Genomic DNA, 15270 nt, shown 5'->3' with positions numbered 1-15270 from the left:
GACTTGATCTCTCTAGGGCTTAGTTTTTGCTTCTGCATAACAGGGATGACGCTAGCACCCACCTTAGAAAGTTGCTGCAATGGTGCCATGAGTTGATGTACACAACAGTATTTGGACTAGCACCTGGCACATGGTAAGTATTGTAGATACTTCTACTGTTTTTATTAGATGGAGCCTTTTCCAAATGTGGTAGGATATAGAAGATGGATAAGATGAGGGATTGTAAATGTGTTTTTATTTTATGTTTATATGAACTCTAAGAGGTGTAAATATTATTATTATTCCTATTTTACAGTTGAGGAAACTGAACACGTAGGGGCCTAATAGGTTTCCCAAGATCACACAGCTAGTAAGTGGCAGAGCCAAGATTCAAACCCAGGTAATCTCTAGAGTCTGTGCACTTAATAAATAGAATTATTAAGAATCAGTAGGAAGAAATGTTTAATTCTTATACCCTTGGAAGTAATGAAAATAGTCCAAGGACCTTGTGATAGGTGGAATGGTGTCCCCCCAAAAGTATATATTGAAGTCCTAAGTCTCAGTACCTCAGAATGTTACCCTGTTAGAAATGCCTTTAGAGAGGTAATAGTTAAATCAAGTGAAAATGAGGCCATTATGGTGGACTCTAATCCAACATGACTAGTGTCCTTACAGAAGGGGGAAATTGGGACACAGAGACAGATGTGCATAGAGGGGAGATGTGACGATTCACACACAAGAAGGTCACGCGATGACTGAGGCAGATATTGGGCTGACGCATCCACAAGCTAAGGAATGCAAAGGACGGCCGGCAGACACTAGAAGCTGGGAGATGGGCACAGAGCAGATTCCCGCACAGCTCTCAGAAGGAAGCAACCATCACAGACTTCCTGATTTTTGTCTTCTGGCCTGCAGAACTGTGAAACAATACACTTCTATTGTTTTGAGTCATTCCGTTTGCAATACTTTGTGGTAGGTTGAGGAAATGAGGACAGGTCTCATCATTACTTTTGCCTCCTCCCAAGATCGAGAGATCCTGGGAAAGGGATCCAAGGCTCAGGTCTGTAGAGGACACAGTATCCCATGACGGGCTGGAAGTTTTTCAGATCTGTAGATTCCCGGAGTCACTGGCCTTTTTTTTTGCCTCCCTCCTGGGAAGGCTGTTTGGCCACTTCTCTGGCTGAGAAGGCCCTGAGAAGTGTCTTTTTTTTGTACAGGAGCCAACAGCAAGCAGAGTGGACTTCTCAGCCAGAGGCATCAGCTGATCATCGATAATGCCATTGACGCCTAACGTCTGGGTGTTAAACGTACCCACATTCCCTAGATACTCCTGGGAGTAAGACTGAATATTGGAGTTAAGAAACCAATTTATAAAAGTCTGCAACAAAACCAGATTCCAGGGTGTCCTTAGGATCTCGACTACCTAAAAGTGATCCAACCAAAGTCACCAAGTCGTAAACACTGCAGGGATCCTTATAGGTGACGCTGTCAAGATCACTCATTTCACTAGGGGGGGAAAGAAAAAGGAAGCTTGGGAGGAAAAGTGATTTCTCCCAGGCCATGGCCTGCTCAGTGGCATGGTCAAAAACAAGAATGATCATGACTTTCCCTCCAACAGTGAGAGTAGCTAGTTTCTGGCACCAGGCCCCATGCTAAGTGGTAATATGGCTCATCTCATATACTCCTTACAGTGACTGGCAGGTGATTGGTAGACCCACTTCACAGTGAAGAAATGGAGGCTTACAGAGACTAAATGTTGTGCTTAACAGTGAGTGGTGGAGCCGGATTCCACCTTGGCCAGTCCAACTTCAGAGCCTCCTGATTCTTAATTGCTCCTCCCTGTACCTATTTTGCATCCAGGTCATGCACAGCCTCTCCATGCACAGAGCTAGGTGGCAACTGAAGACAGCACGATGGCTTCAAAGGTAGGAGGCTGGGACACCCAGTGAGGACCACGAGCCTTATTGCTGATCCCAGGCAGAGCCACATGTACTCCCTGGGTGGGCACAGTAGCCCACCGCCAGCCTCTGCTGGTGCTTTCCAAGAAACAGGGTTTTCCCCAGCAAATGGGGACTTCCGCAACCTTTGGGAGGGAGGCTGCCACTGGTTGGATGTCTACCTGAATGCTTACAGATCCTAGGAGACAAGGCCCAAGGTGGGGAGACAGCTACTGATATTCTTCCTTCCAACCCGGCTAAAGTACGTTGGATCAGCACAGGATTGAGGGATGGGGTGGAAAGAGCTGTGGAGATGGAGAAAGCTGGGATCCAGGATCTGCCACTTCCTGGCTATATGCTGAGGTTGGTTACTTAACCTCCCAGAGTCTCACTTCCACTGCACAGAACCCATGGGCTGCTGGCAGGGTTACAGACAGGGTCCTGTAATCAGGTCAAAGCAATCAGGTCCTGGTACTTGACCGGGGCTCAAGATAGATGGCTTCACTTTTCCTGAGGAAGGCCAGGCATTTAGTTGGGGCCTTAGGTGTAAGTGAGCTCACCTGTGTGTATGTGAGTCTAACCATCTTCTGTCTCTCATATTACAGATGACACTGAACACTTCTCTTCAAGTGATTGGCAAAAACTCCAGCTTTTTAGATAAACCTCATCATTAAGGTGGTTCTCCATCCGGCAGTGTGTTTCTATGATTCCTTGTGTAACTTCTTATGTACAAACATGTACAACCCTCCAGTCATATATATTCCTTAACAAATGATGAGCAAAGCTCTTAAAATAAACACACACACACGGACTGCAAGGCCAAAAGGATGGCCTGAGAAAAGGGAGACAAAGTCAAATTGACTTTGTGTGGCTTTCGCAGAGGTCTCAGATGTGTATGGATGGCTATGGGCCCTGGGAACCCCCTCAGAACCACTTGGACTTTCTCTGTGGACCTTTTCCAGGGTATTGAGCAGTGGACAGGATTTGGGTTATGGGAGCTGGAATCACCCTCAAAAGGAGACTGGGAAGATGCTGGCGACAGAAGACAGGGGCCTGCCCCTTCTTCAGGGGTGTCTTCCTTGGACGTCCTTCCCCGAGGCCCTCGGTAGACGTGCGGTAGAGTGGGTGGAGGCTGTCCTCCTAGGGTGGTGACAAAGTCCACATTTCAGGATTGCTGTTCTATAGAGCATTGCAGTGCTTTGGGCTGTGAGGCTCTTGCTAACTCCCCTGGGCTTCTGTCAGAGTCCTATTACCTGGTCAGAGACAGTCACCCTGCAAAAGACCAATGCCCCATCCTAGAGTGCGACTCAGAGCCCTGGAGGACGCTGCAAGGCCATTGGGCAGGCATTTCCTTATGGCCCCCTGGGACATTTCTACCACGCGATGGCCAGTCTGTTGGTGAACACGTCCCAGAATGGGAACCCACCGCCTCCCACCCTCCCTTTCTGTCTTGGGGAAAACTTGGAATGTTAAGAAATACTAATTCTTTAGCAAAATCTGCTTCTCTGTTACTTTCCTCATTGAAGAAACAAAAACAGAATTGTTTTCCCATGTGACAGCTTTCTGTTTCTGTTTCTCTTTAATTTTCCCAGGAGAACTTTCCCTAGGGCCCTAGGGACTTGGGAGTGAATAATACTGCACTCCATGAGAAAGGAAAACAAACACCGAGAGAGTGATTTATTATTTCTCCATAATATTTTCTTTGAGAGGTGTAGCAAGGTTTATTGCTCATTTGCCGAGTGCCTGTTACCTGCTAAACATTTTGTTCCATTGTCATCTGGCTTCATTTTTGTTACGGACAAACTTGCCAGTTTAATTGTAGTTTCTCCGTAGGTAACGTCTTTTCTTTCTGGTTGCATTTTTTTTCCCTCTTTGCCCTAGCTTTGTTGAGGTATAACTGGTTTGTAGAAAACCGCACATAATGGATGTAATTTGGTGAGTTTAGGCACATGCATACACTCATGTTACTGTCACTACAATCCAATAACAAACATAAAGCACCTCCCAAAGTTTACTTGTGTCTATTTTTTTTGGGGGGGATGGGGAGGTAAGGACCCAACATGAGATCTGCCCTCTGAACACATTTTGAAGTAAATATCTTACTGTTAACTACAGGCACTATGTTGTACAGCATATCTCCAGAAGTTACTCATCTGTATAACTGCAACTTTACACCCATTGTACAAAAATTCCCTACATCCTCCTGCCCCATCCCTGGTCAACATTACTCCATTGTCTACTTCTATACCACTCTGTAATATTTCCTCCCCTCCCCTCCCCTCCCCCGTCTTTCCTTCCCTTCTACTTCTATACCACTCGGTAATCTTCCCTTCCCCTTCCCCTTCCCTTCCCCTCCCCTCCCCCTCCCTCCCCTTCCCTTCCCCTCCTCCTTCTCTCCCCTTCTCCCCTCCCCTTCCACTTCTATACTGCTCCGTAATCTTCCCTTCCCTTTCCGTTCCCTTCCCCTTCCCCTTCCCTTCCCCTTCTCCTTCCCTTTCCTTCCCCTCCCCTCCCCTTCCCCTCCGTTCCCCTCTCCCCTCCCCTCCCCTCCCTTCTCTCCTCCCCTTCTCCCTTCCCCTTCTCCCTTCCCCTCCCCTTCCACTTCTACACGGCTCTGTAATCTTCCCTCCTCTTCCCCTTCCCTTTCTCCTTCCCCTTCCCCTTCCCCTTCCCTTCCCTTCCCCTCCCCTTCTCCCACGCTCCCCTCCTGTCTCCTCCCCTCCCCTCTCCTCTCCCTGCCTTTCTTTTTGAGACAGAGTCTTGCTCTGTCGCCCAGGCTGGAGTGCAGTGGCATGATCACTGCAACCTCTACCTCCCGGGCTCAAGCGATTCTCATGCCTCAGCCTCCCGAATGGCTGGAACTACAGGTGTATGCCACCACACCGGCTCTAATTTTTGTATTTTTAGTAGAGATGGGATTTTACCATGTTGGCCAGGCTGATCTCGAACTCCTGGCCTCAAGTGATCCACCTGGCTTGGCCTCCCAAAGTGCAGGGATTACAGGCATGAGCCACTGCATCTGGTCTGCTCCGTAATATTTCTTTTTTTTTTCCCCAAGACAGAGTCTCGCTCCTGCCGCCCAGGCTGGAGTGCATTGGTGCGATCTTGGCTCACTGCAAACTGCACCTCCCAGGTTCAAGTGATTCTCCTGCCTCAGCCTCCCAAGTAGCTGGGATTACAGGCACTCACCACCATGCCTGGCTAATTTTTGTATTTTTAGAAGAGATGAGGTTTCACCATGTTGGCCAGGCTGGTCTTGAACTTCTGACCTCAGGTGATCCACCTGCCTTGGCCTCCCAAAGTGCTGTGATTACAGGCATGAGCCACCGTGCCCAGCCTGCTTCATAATATTTGAGTTCAAACTTTCATTTCTTTTATTGAGGGTAGGGGGCACAGTCTGATTTTTAACTAGAATTAAAAAAGGGAAAATGTGTTGGCATGGAGGAAGATTAAGCAACTTCCCAGTGGATGACAAAACTCTGTGCCATCCCAAATTGTCCGTACACTAGACTTGGGTCGATTTTGGCCACATCCCGCCAAAGCTCTCCTTCCCTGCAGTGGTTTGAAGGGCCTCTAGGGTTGGGGAACTTGCTGAGACCCACAGGCCAGGTATATATTCCCCAAGCTGCTTGCAGGGAGGCTCAAAGGCAGTAGGAATGCCTTTCCTGCTCCTGACCTATCAGTGCATATTGGCCATGGGAATTTAATAGAATCAGAGCAAATGGAATTGTATTTTAAACTCACTGGGCAGAGTCCCCAAAGTGCTTACATGTGTCGGTGGGCTTGAATTCCAGCTCCACCACTTTTTACCTCAAAGACTTGCATGAGCTACCTTTCTGCACTGCCTTCTCATCAGCCCTAAATAAAGAAACTAACGTGAAGCCCTGCCCAAGGAGAGTCTGAGCTCAGACTCGCCTAACCTTGCCCCCACCTGATGGTTTGTCTCCACCTGCCCTGGTAGCTGAAGACAAAAGACATAATCTTTTGGAAACTCTATGGCCCTGCCCGTTGCCTAAGAAACCCAAGTACTCATTCTGGTCAATGTAGGGCAGGATTATATCCCCTTCTACTACTGCAGCTGGCACTCCCCTGAAAGCACCACCTCCTGGCTGGAGGCCAACCAACTCAAGCCATTACAGCAACTCATAACAGAACAACCCTGCTTTAAAGGGGCAAACAACAGTTAATGCCACTGCCTGCAACACCCTGGCTAACCAGAGGTCCTGAGTCTGTCCATGTGGCAATTTCACTGCTAGTGTAACCAGCATTCAAGAAAACCAGTGCACTAAACAAAGCTACAAACAAGGACTCCCACAGAGTCCACTTCATTCCCATGCCACCTCCACTGGAGCAGGTGCTGGTATCCAAGGCTGGGAGACCTGAAGATGGATCACATCACAGGACTCTTTATAGACATTCCCCAGCATGAGCCTGGAGCTCAGTAGCCCCACTGGGTGGCAAGACCCAGATGGGCAATAACAACTACTACAGTCTAGTGCTCAGGAAGCCAGAAAGAAAGGGGGAGAGCACCACATCAAGGGATCACCCCATGGGACAAAAAAACCTGAACAGCAGCCCTTGAGTTCCAGATGTTTCCATGAAAACAGTCTATCCAAATGAGAAGGAACCAGAAAAGTAATTCTGGCAATATGATAAAACAAGTTCTAAAACACTCCCATAAGATCACACTAGCTCTCTAGCAATGGACTCAAACCAAGATGAAATCTGAATTGCCAGAAAAAGAATTCAGAAGGCTGATTATTAAGCCACTCAAGGAGGCACCAGGAAAAAGTGAAAACCAATTTAAAGACATTAAAACAACAATATAGGATATGGATGAAAAGTCTCTAGAGAAATAGATATCAAAAAGAAAAGACAATCACAACATCTGGAAATGAAAGACACATTTAGAGAAATGCAAAATACACTAGAAAGTTTTAACAACAGAATCAAACAAGTAGAAAAAATAGCTTCAGAGCTTGAAGACAAGGCTTCTGAATTAACCCAACCTGACAAAGAAAAAAACTAATTTTAAAAAACGAACAAAGCCTCCAATAAATTTGGGATTATGTGAAATGACCAAACATAAGAATATTGGTGTTTCTGAGGAAGAAGAGAAATCTTAAAGTCTGGAAAATTTATTTGAGGGAATAATCAAGGAAAACTTCCCTGGTCTTGCTAGAGATGTAGATATCCAAATATAAAAAACTCAAAGAACACGCAGGAAATTGATTGCAAAAAGATCATCACCTAGGCACATGGTCATCAGGTTATCTAAAGTCAAGATGAAGGAAAGAATCATAAGAGTTATGAGGCAAAAGCATCAGGTAACCTATAAAGGAAAATCTATCAGATTAACAGCAGATTTATCAGCAGAAATCCTGCAAGCCAGAAGTGATTGGGATCCTATCTTTAGCCTCCTTAAAAAAAATAATTACCAGTCAAGAATTTTGTATCCAGTGAAACTAAGTTTCATAAATGAAGGAGATATAAAGTCTTTTTCAGACAAACAAATGCTAAGAGAATTTGCCACTACCAAACCAGCACTACAAGAAATGCTAAAAGGAGTCCTAAATCTTAAAACCTCAAAATACACTAAAATAGAACCTTCTTAAAGCATAAATCTCATAGGACCTATGAAACAGTAACACAGTGAAAAAAAACCCAAGGTATTCAGGCAACAATTAGAACGTGAATAGAACAGTACCTCATATCTCAATACTAACATTGAATGTAAATGGCCTAAAGGCTCCGTTTAAAATACACTGAATGCTAGAACGTATAAAAATCTACCAACCAAGTATCTGCTGTCTTCAAGAGACTCACCTAACACATAAGGACTCACATAAATTTAAGGTAAGGAGCGGAAAAAGATATTCCATTCAAATGGAAACCAAAAGTGAGCAGACTAGCTATTCTTATAGCAGACAAAACAGACTTTAAAGCAACAACAGTTTAAAAAGACAAAGAGGGACATTATATGATAAAAGAATTAGTTCAATACGAAAATATTACAATCCTAAATGTATATGCACCTAGTACTAGAGCTCCCAAATTTATAAAACAATTACTACTAGATCTAAGAAATGAGATAGACAGCAACACAATAATAGTGGGGACTTCAACACTACACTGACAGCACTAGACAGGTCATCAAGACAGAAAGCCAACAAAGAAACAACAGACGCAAACTATACCCTAGAACAAATGGACTTAACAGATATTTTCTGAACGTTGTATATTTCCAGGATTATTTATCTCCTCTAGCTTTTGTAGTTCGTGCTCATAAAGGTGTTCATAGTAGCCTTGAATGAACTTTTATATTTCTGTGGTATTGGTTGTAATATCTCTCATTTTGTTTCTAATTGAGCTTTGTTTGGATCTTCTCTCTTCTCTTTTTTGTTTGGTTAATCTCACAAGTGGTTTATTGATTCTGTTTATCTTTTCAAAGAAACAGTTTTTTTGTTTCAGTTATCTTTTGTGTGTTTTTTAAAATTTCATTTGGTTCTGCTCTGATCTTTGTTATTTCTTTTCTTCTGCTGGGTTTGGGTTTGGTTTGCTCTTGTTTCTCTAGTTTCTTGAGGTGTGAACCCAGGCAAGTCATGCCCACCATGGCCACCTTTCAGTTTCCCTTGAGTATGTCAGTTCTTCTGTTTGGAATGTTCTTCCCCTCCCCTCTGCCCAGCATGCTCCTGCATGTTGGTCTAATGCTTTGGTTTTCAATTCATCCATTATTTCTTCTTATTATTTATTTATGAATTTATTTATTTATTTTTGAGACAGAGTCTTGCTCTGTGGCCCAAGTTGGAGTGCTGTGGCACGATCTTGGCTCACTGTAACCTCCACCTCCTGGGTTCAAGTGATTCTCCTGCCTTAGACCCACAAGTGGCAGGGACTATAGGCATGCACCACTATACCCAGCTAATTTTTGTATTTGTAGCAGAGATGGGGTTTCATGATGTTGGCCAGGTTTGTTTGAACTCTTGACTTCAGGTGATCTGCCTGACTTGGCCACCCAAAGTGCTGGGATTACAGGCATGAGCCACTGTGCCTGGCCCCATTACCTCTTTAGGAAGTGTTCCCTAAACCTTCAATCCGCTATTTAAATCCTCAAATTCCTGTATTCTATACTCCAACGGCATCAAAGAACATGTCAGTGTAGCAACTTTCCTTTGTGTTTGATTAAAGATTGGTTAAAACTTCATTTCCCATTAGACCAAGGGCTCCATGAGGTCAGGGACATGCTGGGCACACTGCCTTCCAGAGCCCGGCACACAGCAGACATTCCACAAATATTTGATGGATGAATGAACCAAGTCACTTATTAGGAATGTCTGTGGGTTAGTGACTTCACCTCCTTGGGGCCTATATTCTTCCTCTGAAAATGAGAGGGCTGGATTTCATGGTGGCTAAGCCTCCACGAGCTGCCCAAAGCACAGTGAGAATTCCTAGGATGAGAAGCTCCAGAATTAAGTAAATGGAAGTGGTATCAGTTAACTCCCCATTAGGCATGAGGGAAGCCAGACTAACGGGCAGTCCCTGAGAAGCATCACCAGTAAGTATCTGGTGACAGATTCTCCAACAGACCTTTCCCCACACATGGGAAGCAAACTGTACCCAACTCCTCTTGCTGCTGTCAACCACTGGGGTTAATGAGTGATGGAAAAAAATGAGGACAAGCAAAAGGACTAAAACACCAGACCCCAACTATCTTTTAAAATTCTCTGGTTGGTTCAATGAACCGTTATTCAGCATCTGCTCAGAATCTAAACTAGGGATTCAGAGATTAAGGGAATATGGTCCTTGCCTGTAAGGGTCTGGTACAGGAGAGAGGGAAACAGATGACAACAATATTTTCATTCATTCACTCATTAATTAATTAATTCAAACATCTGCATTTGGACAGCTAATCTGAACAGAGTGTGAGGGCATACCTCTTCTGGATCTTAAATTGTAACCAGAATGCAACGCTTAACAGCCTTAAACATTTTAACCAAGCTGAACCATGGAAAATATCTTTCTGGCATTTCACAATTTTTTTTCTCTTCTCCAAAGCCATCCCTAATCATCAGGAGTTGGAAATTGTTGACAGAAATTGGGAGGCAGCGAAGGTGGTGGCTGGAGCTTTGGAATCAATTTTAGACACTGGCTGAGTGAACTCTGGCAGTTCCTGAGCCTCAGAATTCTTTGTTTAAAATAAATGGGAAGGCGGCTGGCACATGTGGGTTGCTGGGAAGGTTCTGAATCAGACAACATGTTGGAAAAGCCACCTCTCCTCCTAGTTCCTCCGGTTTCTGTGTGCACTGCTCTCAGGAAACTGGTGTTTCTATGTCCATTTCTCACCTTTATTAACTGAGATTAGGTAGGGGCTGTGTCTTGGTCATTCTGGCAAATCTACACAGACTAGCACAGTGCCTGGCACAAAGAGGGCTCTCTAAAGTTCTTGCTGAAAGAATACATTGTGGATTAGTTTCCACTCCCATACAAAATCAAGAAATGACCACACTCTGTTTGTTCCGGGCTGTGGTGGTGGGTGCCACTGTTGGAGAGGGCAGGGCCAAAGTGGCTGGCATCAGGCACTGGCCTGACAGTTGAGAGGTAGCTTCCAAGGTCTTCCAGCTGTTGGCTGAGGAACACAGGGCAAGTCACTCATTTTCTCTGACCCTCAGTTTTACCCTCTGTAAAATGGGGAAAAGCCTGTACCTACCTCACAGGGTGGGCATGAAGTTGAAATGACTTAGTAGACGTGCTTAGAAGGCAACTGAACACACAGTGGGTGTCAGTCAATGGGTACCCTCACTAGCAATAGTAACGGAATATTCCGTTTGACCAAACATCAAGGTTGATGTCTGACAATGTCTTGCTCAAGTACATTGACTCATTTTTCCGAAAAAACAAACTTAATTTTCAGCCTTTTCCTAGGACACGTCCCTCAATGGAATGACTCAAAGGTTCTTCAGACACAGGGACTGAATCGAGACAACACAATTCAAAGGCTGGGAAGTACTCCTTATCTTTGTGCCTAACCTCAGGGCCAAGGTGAGTCTGGACCGAGTCAAATGCTGTCCTAAGCCTTGCAGAGTTTAGAGAGATTTGGTTGCAGGAAATGCTTAACGCCTACAGAGGAAATCTAGTCCTAGAGCCAGCTCTCAGCTGCTTGCTCAAGTTCCTCCCCCTTCACCCTCTTGCGCATCACATAACACCTTTTATAAAGTCAAAACCATGAATTATTTCAGGATTATTATGTGTCATAACTGAACTGAACTGCAGGTTCCTAAATAAATAAGTACTTAAATAGGGACATCACTGAATATTTATGAATTCAAGAGACTCATGTGTTTGGTTCACGAAAACTGTGAAGTAATTTGGAGAGATATCTTTTCCCTTTAAATTGAAAGAATCCTTTAAGGAGTGCCTCTGTCCAGGATGTGGGAGAACCTTCAATGCCACCCCTAGTGCAGACGGCAGCCCCTTTCTCAATACAATGGACCTCCAATGGTGGGGCGTGGTGGCTCACGCCTGTCATCCCAGCTCTTTGGGAGGCTGAGGCTGGTGGATCACCTGAGGTCAGGAGTTTGAGACCAGCCTGGCCAACAGTGAAACCCCATCTCTACTAAAAAAAAAAAAAAATACAAAAATTAGCTGGGTATGGTGGCACGCACCTGTAGTTCCAGCTACTTGGAAGGCTGAGGCCAAGAGAATTGCTTGAACCTGGGAGGCGGAGGTTGCAGTGAGCCAAGATGGCACCACTGGACTCCAGCCTGGGCCATAGAGGAAGACTCTGTCTCAAAACAAAACAAAACAATGGACCTCCAAAATATCAGGGAGCCATCAGGGATATCTGATGTTGCCACGTGTGGAACAGATCTTAGCATCCTGTTTAGGGATGTTTTCTAGCTCACAGTTGGGGCATTTACCATAATGAAACATAAAGTGGGGTTCCTGTATGCTCCTTTTTTTTTTTTTTTTTTTTTTCCCGGACACAGCTAGTCCCTGTCCTGAGAAGGGAGGTATCAACTAGAAATGGAGAATTTCTGTCAGAAATAACGAGGTAAAGATGGCAGGAGGAAGAGTGAGGACTCTGGAGACAAACTCATGTGTTGGCTGGATGAATGTGGGTAAGTTCTTTGGTTTCTGAGTCTGTTTCTGGGTTTATAAAACTATAGAGAAGCTACCTCCTGAGGAGAATTAAGTAAGAGCAGAGCACCAGCCTCGACCTCTGCTATTCAGGTGGCCTTCGTTCATCACTCCATCCTTCCTCCCCAAAGGTTTTCTGTATGATTTTAACATTCCCTCCCTCATTACTGTCTTCTTTGGGCCACTGGGGCATCAGCCAGGGTAACATCCCACCCCCATGAGCATTTTCAGCTGGTGGTGGTGGTATAGCTTGGGAGAGGAGAGATGGGGACGGGGGCCTCAGGGGCCTCTGGAGAACTGCTGCCCCTAGACAACCTCCTGCTCAGCCATGGGGCCCTGGAAGTGCCATCTGAGCTTACCTTGGGATACAGAGACACTAAGCATCTTTCTATTCAAATTCAGCAAACACAACTTGTTCAGAATAGATTTGCCTGTTATGGGAAACCGTTGAGTTTGCTTTCAGTTTGCCTCCTCTTATCCTTTACCGAACCGAAGCTCTACCTTTTGGCTATGCCCAACCTCTTTTGGTTTCTCACTAGTGCCATTCCTTTTCTTGTCTCTGGACCTTGGCCATGCTGCTTCTTCCATTTGGACCCTTCTTTCCCTTGTCTGTGCACCTGGCTAACTCCTTCTCATCCCATGAGTCGGATGTCCTTTTCTCCAAGAAGCTCCCTAACCCCCGACCTGGGTGTTCCTCCTCTGAGCCCCCACACAGAGCTGTGCCCTTCCCCATTGTAACACACATCACAGTGATGAGTAAAGGAAAGTGCGATTTCCTCTCTTCTTGGCCTGCCCGAGCTCCATGTGAATGGATACTGTGATGTCTGTCTCTCTCATGGCACTGTTTCTAGCACCTGGAGTAGCAGCAGGCACACAGTAGGCGCTCAGAAGGTACTGTTGAATGGAACTGAATCCTATTGTCCTCTCTGGGGTGGGAGGAAAAAGCAATCATGTAGACAAGTGTCATGGATGGGAAAAGATCAAGGATAGAAGATGGGAGGCCCGGCATGGGTGCTCACGCCTGTAATCCCAGCACTTTGGGCGGCCAAGGCGGGTGGATCATCTGAGGTCAGGAGTTTGAGACCAGCCTGACCAACATGGTGAAACCCTGTCTCTACCAAAAATACAAAAATTAGCTGGGTGGGGTGGCACATGCCTGTAATCCCAGCTACTTGGGAGGCTGACACAGGAGAATCTCTTGAACCTAGAAGGTGGAGGTTGCAGTGAGCTGAGATCGTGCCATTGCACTCCAGCCTGGGCAACAGAGTAAGACTCTGTCTCAAACAAACAAACAAACAAAAAAGATGGGGCAAGCAAGGAGCTTTCATGTGGACCAAAAACAAACAAACAAAAAATCACTCCCTCATTTTAATGAGGGAGGTATGGGCTAGACTGGTAGGTTCTTCCGAGGTGGGAAAATGGCCAGAGGTGGCTAGGTAGAGGTGGGAGGTTGCTGTCATTGTGGCCTCAGTGCACTTCTATCCCCCTCCTTTCACTCGTGCCCTCCCCTTTGGGCTGCGCCCGCACCTTTGACACACAGGCATTTCCTCCTCCAAGTGGGAGGAAAAAGGAGAATGGAGAATGATGGCATTCTGGGACTGACTGCTCGTTAAAGTGCTCTTTTAATAGCGGATGGAACTGGCCAAAACAAGGTTTCTAGAGAATTTCATTTATTTGTCAGCTGCCTCATTTTATTACTGAATCAATGAGTTAATGAGCGACGTGGTTGGCCAAAGTTGTCCAAGTTCATTAAGACAGAGGTGTGGTAATTTCCAGGGCTGCCTTTGGGACCTTATCAGTCATTCGGGAGGTTCTTACATTTATTTTATCCTTTGTAAAGATAACTGGGGAGGCCCATTCTGTGGTCTTTTGAGTGACCTCTGCAGAAGCCTACCTGGGCAAACCCTGTATCTTCCTCCTTGTAATATTTCCTTTCCCTCCCGCAGCCCTCCCCCTGCCACCGCCCCCATTTCTCAACTCACCACCGAGCTGCTGTGCTTCAGGCCTGGATTTGCACTGACCTCTTAGGAAGCAGAACACCAAGGGCTTCAGTGGCATGTCCCATTATGGGGATGACACGGCCATTAGTAACCATGGAAACCGCCCTTCCCCATGGCTTGTGTGGCTCTACAGGCCTAATTTACACCCGGCTCTTCCAGATTTGAAGGGGTTATGGGGACCCAAGCACAGTGGCACCTTCCTTTAGCCCTGACAAGGCAAATACCAAGCACTTTCAAAGCCTTTTCCGATTAGAATAACCTCAAGTCTTTGATTCAGTAAACGTGGATATGTATTTTTTAAAAATCCAAAAAGAAAAGGGGAAAAAAAAGAGAGAGAGAAAAAGAAACAACCACTTCATGTTTGGTGTTTTTACAGCAACAAACATAAAACACAGAGGGAGGATGTGCTTTTTTTTTTTTTTTTTTTTTGAGACAGAGTCTCGCTTAGTCGCCCAGGCTGGAGTGCAGTGGCGCGATCTCGGCTCACTGCAAGCTCCACCTCCCGGGTTCACGCCATTCTCCTGCCTCAGCCTCCCGAGTAGCTGGGACTACAGGCGCCCGCCGCCTCGCCCGGCTAATTTTTTGCATTTTTAGAAAAAAAAAAAAAAAAAAAAGTTAGCCAGGATGGTCTCGATCTCCTGACCTCGTGATCCGCCCGCCTCGGCCTCCCAAAATGCTGGGATTACAGGTGTGAGCCACCGCGCCCGGCCAGGATGTGCTTTCTAACAGTCACAACTAAACTTCAGAATGGACAGGCCTGAAGGCTGGCACCCAAACAGGCCACAGCCAGCGGTGCTGTTCCCTGCGCACAGCCTTACAAATGAGGGCATAGTTTCCATCAGCCCCCATTTTTCTTCCTTTTTCAAAGAACCTTTACAAATAACTCATCAGCTGGGCTCAGTGGCTCATGCCTGTAATCCCAGCATTTTGGGAGGCAGAGGTAAAGGGATTGCTTGAGTCCAGGAGTTTGAGACTAGCCTGGGCAACAAAGTGAGACCCCGCCTCTTCCAAAAAAGTTAAAATATTAGTTGGGTGTGGTAGCAGGTGCCTGAAGTCCCAGCTACTTAGGAAGCTGAGGGGGGAGGATCGCTTGGGCCCAGGAGTTTGAGGCTGCGATGACCTATGATGGAGCCACTGCCCTGCAGCCTGGGTGGCAGAGCAAGACTCTGTCACTAAAAACAAAACAAAACACCAAAACCAAAACCAGACCCTTCCAC

General features: G+C 45.9%; 1 protein-coding gene across 3 annotated transcripts in view; it reads right to left on the bottom strand.

The window, feature by feature from the left end:
* ZHX2 (zinc fingers and homeoboxes 2) overlaps positions 1-15270 on the bottom strand; it is a 193626-nt gene that overhangs the window by 1703 nt on the left and 176653 nt on the right. The window lies entirely within an intron of this gene.

The sequence above is a fragment of the Papio anubis genome, chromosome 8 (genome assembly GCF_008728515.1).
Source record: "Papio anubis isolate 15944 chromosome 8, Panubis1.0, whole genome shotgun sequence".
NCBI lineage: Eukaryota > Metazoa > Chordata > Mammalia > Primates > Cercopithecidae > Papio > Papio anubis.
Note: the sequence above shows the minus strand (reverse complement) of the source record. Positions and strands in the feature narration are given on the sequence as shown.